General features: G+C 48.3%; 1 protein-coding gene and 1 non-coding gene across 2 annotated transcripts in view; both read left to right on the top strand.

Annotated features, from left to right (window-relative positions):
* The window catches only part of LOC126456106 (proteoglycan Cow), a 320501-nt gene that overhangs the window by 59752 nt on the left and 247349 nt on the right, over positions 1-13400 (top strand). The gene's annotated exons all lie outside the window — the stretch shown is intronic.
* Trnap-cgg (transfer RNA proline (anticodon CGG)) lies at positions 1202-1276 on the top strand. The gene has a single exon. It is a non-coding gene; the product is annotated as a tRNA-Pro (tRNA).

Below are 13400 nucleotides of genomic sequence, written 5' to 3'. Positions count from 1 at the left end.
TTTAGAAATTCAGATGTCGTTTCTTTCTTCTTGGAAATTATATTCTTGCAAGCTATCTTGTTTTTCCCATATTAAAATCAGACTGTAAAACCTTTAAGATTCAAAAATCGAAATCAAACTCTCCTGAAAATTAATATCTTGCAAAAATTCAGTAATAATTCTTCCTCAGTATAACTCGTCATAAATAATTCTCGAACACGTATTTAAGCTTTACAGCATACACTGTTTTAATGTCTTCGTATATGTGAACAACAGACTCGACAAAACAGAACTGAACAAAATACAACACGAACTAAACATTCTGTGACGTCATTACAATGGAAAGTTACAAATTTTTATTTATTTGAATGTTGGAGGTTCGACGCAACAACCCGGTCACAGGATCTTCTGCTGCTCTTTGGCCGTTGACCCGCGACGTCTAGTGGCCAGCAAGTTTCTTTCTGGTTCCGCTAGTTGCGCTGCTCTCTCCAAACATGAAACATACAAAACAAAAATACAAAACTTTAAATATTTTACAAACATAACAAAATATTACAAATACATAAACGAAACACTAAATTAAACTTATATTTACCTTCAAACTGAGCTGATCCTTGTGGATGGGTGACGCTTTAATTTCGTGTCCCATTACAACTGTCGACACGCACTGTGGAACTCTACTGGGTTCACTGACAGGAATGCAAGAGGTGTGTCTAATAGATTAGATTAACAGAGATTCAAAAACTACACTACCAAAGCACACAGGTGAGAGTAAATAATTCGTCCCAGGTAAGAAACTTGTAATGTATGCCGGACCGAGACTCGAACTCGTGACCTTTGCCTTTCACGGGCAAGTGCTCTACCAACTGAGCTACCCAGGCACGACTCACACCCCGTCTTCACAGCTTTACTTCTGCCAGTATCTCGTCTCCTACCTTCCAAACTTTACAGAAGCTCCCCTGCGAAACTTGCAGAACTAGCACTCCTGAAAGAAAGGATATTGCGGAGATATGGCTTAGCCACAGCCTGGGGGATGTTTCCAGAATGAGATTTTCACTCTGCAGCGGAGTGTGCGCTGACATGAAACTTCCTGGCAGAGTAAAATTGTGTGCCCGACCGAGACTCGAACTCGGGAGAGCTTCTGTAAAGTTTGGAAGGTAGGAGACGAGATACTGGCAGAAGTAAAGCTGTGAGTACCGGGCGTGGGTCGGGCGTGGGTCGTGCGTCGGTAGCTCAGTTGGTAGAGCACTTGCCCGCGGAAGGCAAAGGTCCCGAGTTCGAGTCTCGGTCCGGCACACAGTTTTAATCTGCCAGGAAGTTTCAAAACCAGCGCACACTCCGCTGCAGTGTGAAAATCTCATTCTCGAAACTTGTAATGTGTCACAAAATGGGTTTACTTGCCAACACAAACGAAAACTCGAGAACAGTCTCTATTAAATATTAAATTGACACATGTCTACTTTACTCGATGGCTTCCCATCAGTTGCTACGAACTGTCACCTTCCTGAGGAAATAGTCAACCCAGTCGCGCAACTGAGACGACAGTCTATAGGCATGCTGTTTGATGAGAAGCCGCGTGTAAGGAGCAGTATCAAAAACCAATTGAAAATCTAGAAATATGGAATCAATTTGAGGCTCCTGTCGATAGCAGTCACTACTTCGTATCACCTCAGTGAGAACCGCGCCTTGATATACAATACGTCACCACCGAAGCGCACAGTACTGCTACAGGGTGTCCAGAAAAGGGCTCCCTGATTTTAAAATTAAATACACTCCTGGAAATTGAAATAAGAACACCGTGAATTCATTGTCCCAGGAAGGGGAAACTTTATTGACACATTCCTGGGGTCAGATACATCACATGATCACACTGACAGAACCACAGGCACATAGACACAGGCAACAGAGCATGCACAATGTCGGCACTAGTACAGTGTATATCCACCTTTCGCAGCAATGCAGGCTGCTATTCTCCCATGGAGACGATCGTAGAGATGCTGGATGTATTCCTGTGGAACGGCTTGCCATGCCATTTCCACCTGGCGCCTCAGTTGGACCAGCGTTCGTGCTGGACGTGCAGACCGCGTGAGACGACGCTTCATCCAGTCCCAAACATGCTCAATGGGGGACAGATCCGGAGATCTTGCTGGCCAGGGTAGTTGACTTACACCTTCTAGAGCACGTTGGGTGGCACGGGATACATGCGGATGTGCATTGTCCTGTTGGAACAGCAAGTTCCCTTGCCGGTCTAGGAATGATAGAACGATGGGTTCGATGACGGTTTGGATGTACCGTGCACTATTCAGTGTCCCCTCGACGATCACCTGTGGTGTACGGCCAGTGTAGGAGATCGCTCCCCACACCATGATGCCGGGTGTTGGCCCTGTGTGCCTCGGTCGTATGCAGTCCTGATTGTGGCGCTCACCTGCACGGCGCCAAACACGCATACGACCATCATTGGCACCAAGGCAGAAGCGACTCTCATCGCTGAAGACGACACGTCTCCATTCGTCCCTCCATTCACGCCTATCGCGACACCACTGGAGGCGGGCTGCACGATGTTGGGGCGTGAGCGGAAGACGGCCTAACGGTGTGCGGGACCGTAGCCCAGCTTCATGGAGACGGTTGCGAATGGTCCTCGCCGATACCCCAGGAGCAACAGTGTCCCTAATTTGCTGGGAAGTGGCGGTGCGGTCCCCTACGGCACTGCGTAGGATCCTACGGTCTTGGCGTGCATCCGTGCGTCGCTGCGGTCCGGTCCCAGGTCGACGGGCACGTGCACCTTCCGCCGACCACTGGCGACAACATCGATGTACTGTGGGGACCTCACGCCCCACGTGTTGAGCAATTCGGCGGTACGTCCACCCGGCCTCCCGCATGCCCACTATACGCCCTCGCTCAAAGTCCGTCAACTGCACATACGGTTCACGTCCACGCTGTCGCGGCATGCTACCAGTGTTAAAGACTGCGATGGAGCTCCGTATGCCACGGCAAACTGGCTGACACTGACGGCGGCGGTGCACAAATGCTGCGCAGCTAGCGCCATTCGACGGCCAACACCGCGGTTCCTGGTGTGTCCGCTGTGCCGTGCGTGTGATCATTGCTTGTACAGCCCTCTCGCAGTGTCCGGAGCAAGTATGGTGGGTCTGACACACCGGTGTCAATGTGTTCTTTTTTCCATTTCCAGGAGTGTATCTCGGAAACAAAGATCGATAGAGGAATCCAGTAAACGAAAGCTGTAAGAAGTTTATACAGCAGTTTGAAATAATAGTTACAAAAGCTGCTAACAGATGGCGCTGTACGCTGTACAGCTCATATCAGCATACATAAGTGAAATAATCGTATGCAAACAATTTTGCAAACAATCACATCACAATGTTTTCAAAATGTTCACCATTGCCACTACAGAGGTGGCGCAAACGAAGAATGAAATTCGCCATCACGTTTCGTAGTGTCTCAACCGAAATGGATTCACATGCCACAGAGATCGCCGATTCAAGCTCGTCCAGCGTGGCGGGGTGCTTCGGGTAGACCATGTCACAGGGAGTCAAATCCGGCGAATATGGAGGTCAATCCATGCCTGCACCAGTAAATTTGGGATATTCCAAAGCAATTACTTGATTCCCGAAGTATTTCTCAAGAAAGCGAAACACTTGTTCGGTCCGATGTGGTCGGGCTCCATCTTGCATAAACCATTCAGTACCTGGTCGATCCTCTAACGCTTGCTGTGTGGCGACAACTTGTTCCAAAATTACAACGTAGCTTGCACCAGTGACCGTTTCTCGAATGAAAAAGGGCCAATAATGCCTCTGCTGCATACTGCAGCCCACACAGTAACTTTAGGAGAATACAGGGGTTTCGCTTCACACCAATATGGCTTTTCGGAACCCCAAAATCGCCAGTTCTGCTTATTCACGTATCCATTCAGGTGGAAATGTGCTTCATCTGTAAATCAGATGCAGCCAACATCAAATCGCTCACTATCAATCATTGTGAGCATCTGATTAGCAAAGGCAACCCATTGTTGCACAGCTCGTACGGGTATGGCCTGGTGCGTTTGAATTTTGAATGGAAACATGTGTAGACTCTTTCTCAGTATTTTCTGCGTGCTGGAACGCTTCAAACCAGTCTCAGATGCAATTCTACGGACGGATGACATTGGATTTTGCTGAATAATTCCAGAAACTGTGGCGATATTTTCAGGCGTAACTGCGGTTTGCTTGCGGTTAACGTGCCCCACTAGATCATCAGTTACGCTGCCTGTTCGTTGAAATTTTGCGAAGAGCGTACGAATGGTTTTCGCATCGGGTCCTTTTGGATTGAAAACTTCGCCTTGTTGCCGTAGGACTCTCTTGTAACCTGTGGTACTCTAGCACCAGAAAAACGCGTTGTTCAATGGAGTACATGGTTTTAATCTCTTCCTTCGGTACGCTAACCTCCTTTCACGTTTCAATACTGGAACTGATCGCTCTGGGCTTCGGATCACTATTTATACTAGGCATTACGTATGCTGATTACAGCGCCATCTGTTAGCAGCTTTTGTAACTATTATTTCAAACTGCCGTATAAACTTCTTACAGATTTCACAATAAACATACCGTTTACTGCATTCCTCTATCGATCTTTGTTTTCGAGATATTTAATTTTGAAATCAGGGAGTCCTCTTCTGGACACCCTGTATTTAGCTCTGAGCGGAAATTTACGTACTGCTCTCTGGGTAAACGTTCAGTCACGTCTGTAGGAGGAAACAGTTCCGCCCTTCTGCTCTTTTAACCCTGATGTTGTCTCGTCTTGCAGAAAACCTGACTCGCCAAACTGGTGCGCACTCGTGCGGGCCTGGAATTTGCAGACTGTTTGAGTAGTATTAAAACTTTGTTAATCCTAGCCCGGCGTCAATATTTCTTCACAGACGGAGGGAGGCGTGGGTTGGTGGCGGGGGGAGGGGTGGCGGGGGCGGCTGCGCAACGACTGAGGAACTGATCAACAAACGGGCTGCACAAAACGGCCAACTCAAACACAGCGCTGCGCCGCGGTCCGCTCCGTTCGGCAAAGTTTTAATTGCTCGCCGCACTGCGTTCAGCTGCCCGCGTCCGTCGATCCTCCGGGCTCGAGACCGGCTGACGGCGCCTCTGCTGAAATTGCCGTCCGCGTCATTGGGCTGCGACAGTATCGCCAGCAGTAAAGAGGTAATGCCGTTTATGGTGCAACCTACAAGTATCAGACAGGTCGTGTCCTGTTATGCTGTGGGAGATTGGCAGCTCTAACAAGGGGAAGGCCTCAGAGACGGCCAACCGATTCGGCTCAGATTTGGAAGGTCGCTTATGTACAACCTAAAACGAATGAATCTAAGATATTTTGGGCCAACAACCCCACGTTTTAAAAAAAAAAAAACACCCCTAAAGGTTATGACGAGCGATCGACTCAAAATTGGCGGGATCGATAGATAATTGTAAATAGAGCATGTTTTATCGTCAGGTATGGGGTCCGGAAACGCATACTTTTCCAGAAATCGAGGTAAGAAACTTTTACAACTGCCCCGTTTGTACCCACATGGTTAACGCCTGTCGCCGACAGCGCCGATAGCGCAACGGCAGTCAGCCTTCGGACGGTGTTTACGTCCCTGCCGCACGTCTGCGCGAGAGGTGTTTACGTTACGTGTGTAGCGGTGTGTGGCGGTATACATAGAACGAATCATGGCTTTGTCGTTCCGCAAATCGACACTGAAATTTAGTTTTGCTAACGAATATGCTCGACCGAAGGCTTACGAGATCGAACGTTATTTACGGGACGAGGTGAAAATCGAACCTGACGTTCTAGTTGGAATACACTTATCTATAGTCAGCAGCGTGGTCTATGTCAAGCTCATAAATGAAGCGGCATGTGACGAACTACTACTTCGACACCGACAAGGACTTCGTTTCTGTCATTCGGACGGGAATGTTGGAGCGGTAACAGTTGAACACGCCGGCATGGGCCTCCGAACGATCCGCGTATTTGAGCTTCCATTCGAAGTGCCAGAAGAATTGGTGACAGACGCCCTGCGTCCTTACGGAACGGTCCTATCCCACGTGGCTGAAAAATGGGCGAGTTTCAAGACGTATCCTGTCCTCAATGGCGTCAGACAAATACGGCTCGAACTCCGAAAACACGTCCCGTCATACTTGTACATCGCCGGTTGTCGGGCGATTGTCATTTACGACGGACAACCAAGGATGTGCTCTGGATGTGGGAAGGAGGGACACATACGTTCTGAGTGTGCTCAACGAAGGTTATTACAGCTGCCACGGGATGATCCACCCCTCACGCCGCATCCGACTGTGCTCCCCATGACTTACGTCGCCGCATTACGCGATGACGTGGGCCGCGAGACAGACGCGTACCAGAACACACAGACAGCGACGGATCGTGCCGAGCCACAGAAAGACGACGTTGCGGTGGACCGCCTGCAGCAGTCACAGGACGCCCTCTCTTCGGTTCCGCTTGCGGCCCCTTCAGATAACGCACTTGGAGACGTCGATCATACGACGGCGCACGATTCCGACGTCCCCCACGAACAACTGGAGACCATGCTGACCTCTGATTCCGAGGCCCGGCAACGTAAACAGCGATCACCAAAACGCCGGAAGAAGCGTCGCCTCACGGTGGAGAACGACCACTCTGATCTAGCAGACAATTCTGAGAAGTTTACGGGTACAGACCAGACGACCATGGATACAGAAGAACTGCCTAGCGTGGATGCAACGGTGGCCAGCGGGACGGCGGCACGACCTACCGCTGACGATGCTCCAGACACAGCGAAGGCGCTCGATCGACGGCAACAGGCTACTGAGGGGGCTACGGCGCCTGCACCGCACGACAACGATGGGACACTAGGGGACTGGTCAGAAGACCCACCCCCGTGGGGAACTGATGATGCTAGAGGAACTGCTCCCACGCACTCTCCCGGTGTAAGACCGGAAGGGTGCACGGAATAACGGCAGACCATATGAGGGTACGGCGGGGGACGTTAGTACGACAGCAGCCTATGTACGGAAGAATTAGCGACCGTACGGTGCCCTATCTACGTTGACAGCCATGCAACAAGCTTATCGGATAGGGTCTGTTAACATCAATAGCATTGGGACGCCGGTAAAAATCAAGATGCTCAGTGACATGATAAAGGCTGCGGATTTAGACATATCACTATTACAAGAAGTTCGGGTACTTCCCCCCTCGGACTTTTACGGTTACGACATTTACTGTTCCCCGTGTGACGAGAGGGGCGTTGGCACAGCTATTCTATTAAAGGAAGGGATACGTGCAGACGAAGTGGAATATTTGCCTTCTGCCCGTGGTACGGCCGTGACCATAGGTGGAATACGTTTGATCAACATATACGCACCGTCAGGCTCGGATAAGAGAAGGGACAGAGCAGATTTTTACGCCCATGAGGTTACACCGTTGTTCCAGGGACGATACGATGGTTGCATACTCGGCGGAGATTTTAATTGTGTGCTCGATAGAAAGGACCAACAACCTAACTATACTACTAGCCAAGAACTTAGGGAGCTGGTCAACGGGATGGAATTAGTCGATACATGGGACCTGAAGAATCGAAACCAACCAGGATATACATTTTTTACTAGCCACTCCGCGGGCCGTTTGGACCGGATCTACGTTTCAAGGGCGTTAGCAACGTCGACGGTGGACGCAGAAATATGGCCGACGGCGTTTACAGACCACGAGGCATATCTTTGTACGGTTAACCTTAATAGACAGAGGGGTAATTGGAAGATGAACGTCTCCCACCTGCGAGATGCAGAATGCCGACGCATGGTGGAGGACACGTGGCATGGCTGCCTCCGTCGACGAAATTCTTTCGGTTCTGTCCTGCAGTGGTGGATCGAGTGCGCGAAGCCAGCTTTACGGAGGACGTTAATAGGTTACGGGAAGGAAGTTTCTCAATGGCAGCGCACGACCACTGAGTTTTACTTTACGGCTCTCCGGGAACTGTTAGCACAACCAACTACACCAGAACGCCAGACGGCCGTCCACCGAGTTAAAGCGAAGCTGGTACAACTTGCGAAGCAGAGGATGGCAGGTACGATGATACGCGTGAGGTCGCAGGATTTCCTGTCCAACGAGGTTCCCTCGATGCATTATGTGATAAAGGAAAGACGAAGAAGACGCAGGAATTTAATACATGAGATCGATCTCGGCGATGGCCGTCGTTTTACAACACAGAGGGGCATAGCACAGGCGTTCACGGATCATTTTAGCAGATTCTATGCGAGCAACGGGGAGGGTCAGAGGGACCTGGGGAACGTCCTGGAAGAGATCCCAGACGCGACGAGTGTGAACGGGGAAGCGGACGGGTTATCTGAAATTACGTGTGAAGAGCTGGAGGAAGCGATTACACGAGGTGCTTGCAACAAGTCCCCAGGTCCAGACGGATTCCCGTTGGAATTTTACCGTGCCTTTGTGACCATTATGACACCGATGTGGCTATGTATGTTTAATGAGCTTCTGCAGCAAGAAGTACCGGTTCACATTCAATTCACGGAAGGGCTCATGATACCAATACCGAAGCCCCGTGGTGGCAAACGGCCTTGTGATTATCGCCCCTTGACCCTCCTTAATAGTGACTACAAGATCTTCATGCGCATCCTGGGAAGTCGTATCAAAACGTCGCTGGAGAATCGAATACATGCCGATCAGACTTGTCTTGGCGGCATCAGTAATATCCACACAGCCTTGGGAGACTATCGTGACGTCGTCGCCCTCGCGGCTGCATGCCGCCTCCGGGGGGCGATGGTTGTAGTAGATTTCGATCATGCTTTTGATCGCGTGGATCATGTGTACCTCGCGGCGGTGATGAATAGGATGGGTGTCTCGCTATTATTGACCAATGCTGTGATGCGTTTGTTGCACGGCGGCAGATCAGTGACGGTGGTCAACGGAGGGAGAACTGAGTATTTTAAGATCTTAAGATCAGTGAGACAGGGTTGCCCCTCGTCGATCCTCCTTTATGCAATCGCCTTAGAACCGTGCCTCGCAGGCCTTCGCCGCCGTCTTAGCGGGATCTCCCTACGGCAATTATCATTCAAACGCAGAGCATACGCGGATGATATTGTGTTCCTCGTACGGAATGAGAGGGAGACTCAAACAGCACTGGATTGGCTACAGACGTATGGGATGGCAGCTGGAAGTGTGGTCAACTACCGAAAATCACAATTCATGCATGTGGGGCGTGGACTAGAACCAGGAACGGAAGGACCCTTACCTGCGGTGGAAACCCTCCGCTGTTTGGGTATCACCTTTCATAAAGAGACAGCGAGAACGGCTGCGGACAACTACCGAAGATTGTTACTCAGAGTCCGCACGGCAGTACGACTAAACGCCCTACGGTCGATGGATATGCTGCAGCGAGTGTTACTCGTCAACCTTTATCTCGCGCCCATGATGTGCCACCTGACGCACCTTCTTCCCTTGACGCGCACGATGGCTATGAGGATTCAGGCGGCTTTTGGGTACTATGTGTGCCTGGGACAACTCTTTAAGGTACAGTACAACACGCTTACCCTCCCAGCGCGAGAGGGGGGCGTTGGTTTAGTGAACGTGCACGAGAAGGCGCGTGCCATGTATATTAATACTATGCTCAAACGGTGGCGCAACAGGAATCACTCGCTTACGGGGACGATCATCGAAGAACTCGTACCCACATCGCATCTTCCTCCAGTCAGTGTCGGCCATATATCACCCCCTTTAACGTATGTGCGCACGTTCCTCGTGGAACACAGTTACGTTCGAGAGCGTTTACCGACGACCCGACAGTCGACATCGAAGGACGTGTACCATCTGCTTCTTCGACAGATCGCCCGTAATAGGGTGGAACGCAAACATCCAGCTGTTAATTGGCACGTGGTGTGGCGCACGGTCCACCACCCCCACCTACTTACATCTGTCAGGTCAACATGGTACATTGTCGTCAACCGAAAATACCCTACAAATGATAAAAAGTAAGCAATACATTTGGCGGATTCGCCCTTGTGTCAGCAATGCGGCGTGCTGGATACGGACGACCATCGGCTGGTCTGCGGCGAGGCATTGGCTGTCTGGACTCTCGCAAGAAAGATAATAGCGTTCATGCGGCGCACTATCTATACAGCAGTCTGTTCTGACATAGTATTTTTTCCAGAGGCAACGTATTTTCCGCGTCATAAGACGAACGCAGTGGCGTGGATCACAGGTATGACGGTCCATTACATCTATAGAGACACACGTACGAACTTACTGAACGTCCTGGATTACTGGCAATACTTGCAAGATGGACACACGAAACTATTACGGCTACAAAAGTACAAGGATTGGTATGCCAATTTCCTGGTAACGGTATTTGCGGACCCGCCATATACTTGGGGTGTGCCGGGTGCGCAACGATGAGCGGCGGTGCTTTCGTTGTGAAACCGACCAAGTAAAGTGTTCGACTAAGAACACTATGCGACCTACGAAAGACTCACGCTTGAACAGTTAGCAATTGGATGTACTTCAAATTTTGTTTTCATATCCATAAATACTTTTCTTTAGGGTGCCGGAAGTGGCCCCATTTTGATTTTGTTGTTATTTCATGCTGCATGGTAGGACGGCAGCGAGGTTCCTTCCAGGACAGTTATTATGTGTCAGGACGTACTATGTTTATTTTGTGAATAATAAAGGTTTCTGTTTCTCCTTTCTCTTACTTTCCTTCATATATAAAAAAATAAATAAAAAATAGAAATAAAAAAAAGTAGAAGCTTCTAATTGTTGCAGTCACCAAGGAAGGAACACAGCAAGTCAAGTGTTAGTTTTTGAAAATTTAATTTTTTGCCGCTTTTGCTGCCTTGTAGTTGACAAAAAGTTTGTAGAGCACTTGCCCGCGAAAGAAAAAAAAAGATGGATAGAGCGTCTGCCATGTAAGCAGGAGATCCCGGGTTCGAGTCCAAAACAAAAAAAAAAAAGAAAAAGGTAACTGGCTGGGAATCGGAAAACCCGGGTTCGAATCTCCAAGAAACCTAGCGGATGTTATTCTTCTCGTTTGTATTATTCCATATCTCAATTGATAGGGATAGGAGAGTTAACAAGGTAAGTAAATCAATAAGGAATGATAATAATAAGGTAAGCAAACTAATTTCCCAAACGCCGTTAGTAAAGTATTAAACTTTTAAGCCTTGTCACATGAAAACAACTCACAAGGGGAAGGCCTCAGACACGGCAAACCGATTCGGCTCAGATTTGACAGGTCGCTTGTGTACAACCTAAAACGAAGGAATCTAAGATATTTTGGGTCAACAACCCCGGGTTTTGGAGAAAATTGCCCCTAAAGGTTATGGCTAGCAATCGACTCAAAATTGGCGGTATCGATAGATAATTCTAAATAGAGCATTTTTCATCATCACGTATGGGGTCCGAAAGCGCATACGTTTCCAGTTATCGAGGTAAGAATCTTTTGCAACTGCCGCTCCTATCAATCTGGAACGCCGAGAAACAGATCTGCCTGCTTCCGGTAGTGCATTGATAATGCATCTGTCTTGCAACACTTTTACAAACCAAAACACAGCGTCGGTAACTTCCCGCTTGCCATCGTTTGTGACAGGCTCCCAACTATATATTACAGCGCTAGTCGAAGGGTGTACATCCTCCATTATTCAGATTATGCACCTGAAAGATAGGACACAACAAACAATAACTGATTACTACGGCATAAACAGACCAACTAATTACTACAAACTACATACAGTACTCGTCTTATGTTACTTACGGAAGAACACTGTATTCATTCACAAAACGTAATTCATTCGGCGCATTAACGATGGGAAAATCACTACATATATCCGCGACGTTCGCGGCAGCCTAATGATGGAAAACAACTCTTTCCGATTGACTTCTATAAGGCTCATGCTGGACACCTTCACTCTTCCAGCATCACAACTGTGATATGACGAAGAGGCAACCAAGACAACATAACTCTCCCCATGTGCATTCCGTCCCGTGCCTCGCCGTAAACAAGCGTCGCGCGGTTGGCTATCTGTGATCCCTCGTGAGGAATTCGCAGCACTCTTACCCGGAGTTGTTTTCATGTGACAAGGCTTAAAAGTTTAATACTTTAGTAAGTCACGGCGTTTGGGAAATTAGTTTGCCTACCTTATTATTATCATTCCTTATTGATTTACTTACCTTATTAACCCTCCTATCCCTATCAATTGAGATACGGAAAAAAACAAACGAAATGAATAACATCAGCTAGGTTTCTTCGAGATTCGAACCTGGGTTCTCTGATTCCCAGCCAGTTATATTAGCCGTTGCTCTATCGATGATGGCGGCGAGATGTGTTTAGCATGTGGGTACAAAAGTGGCAGTTGTAAAGGTTTCTTACCTCGATTTCTGGAAAAGTTTGCGTTTGCGGACCTCATACCTAATGATGAAAAATGCTCTATGTACAATTATCAATCGATCCCCCCAATTTTGAGTCGAGTGCTCGTCATAACCTTTAGGTGTGATTTTCTCAAAATTGCGGGGGTGTCGACCCAAAATATCTTAGAGTCCTTCGTTTTAGGTTGTACACAAGCGACCTGCCAAATTTGAGCCGAAACGGTTGGCCGTGTCTGAGGCCTTCCCCTTGTCAGAGTAAAAGTGCTGCGACTTCCTCACGAGGGATCAAAGATAGCCAACCGTGCGACGCTTGTTTACAGAGAGGCACGGGATAGAATGCACGCGGGGAGAGTTATGTTGTCCCGGTTGCCTCTTCGTCATATCATAGGGAAGGAACAGTGTAGCTGTCGAAAGAGTGCATTCATTAGATGCTCTTGGTGGCGTGAGTATATTTGTTTCTAATGTTTATATGGCACGTACCATCCATCTAGTTGTTCGAAGAAAAGTGAGGACACGTAACAGTGACTGGAGGTGCCATTGTAAAGTGACCTGGAGTAACATTTTAGTTGTTTACAATCCCAAGAGGTTTGAGAAATTTTTTCCTACCTTATTAACACTCCTTGTTGATTTACTTACCTTATTAACCTTCCTATCCCTATCAATTGAGATATGGAAAAATACAAACCAAAAGAATAACATCCACTACGTTTCTTCGAGATTCGCAGCCAGTTAGTTACCTTGGCCGTTGCGCTATCGGTGCTGTCGGCGAAACGCGTTGACCATGTGGGTACAGAAGCGGCAGTTGTAAAAGTTTCTTACTTTGATTTCTGGAAAAGTATGCGTTTTCGGGCCCCATAGCTGGTGATGAAAAATGCTCCATTTACAATTATCTATCGATCCCGCCAACTTTGAGTCGATCGCTCGTCATAACCTTTAGGGTTGTTTTTCTCAAAAACGCGGGGGTGTTGACCCAAAATATCTTAGATTCCTTCGTTTTAGGCTGTACACAAGCGACCTACCAAATCTGAGCCGAA

Source organism: Schistocerca serialis, chromosome 1 (assembly GCF_023864345.2).
Source record: "Schistocerca serialis cubense isolate TAMUIC-IGC-003099 chromosome 1, iqSchSeri2.2, whole genome shotgun sequence".
Taxonomy (NCBI): Eukaryota; Metazoa; Arthropoda; class Insecta; order Orthoptera; family Acrididae; genus Schistocerca; species Schistocerca serialis.
The sequence above is the reverse complement of the archived record's forward strand: the minus strand, read 5'-3'. Positions and strand labels throughout refer to the sequence as shown.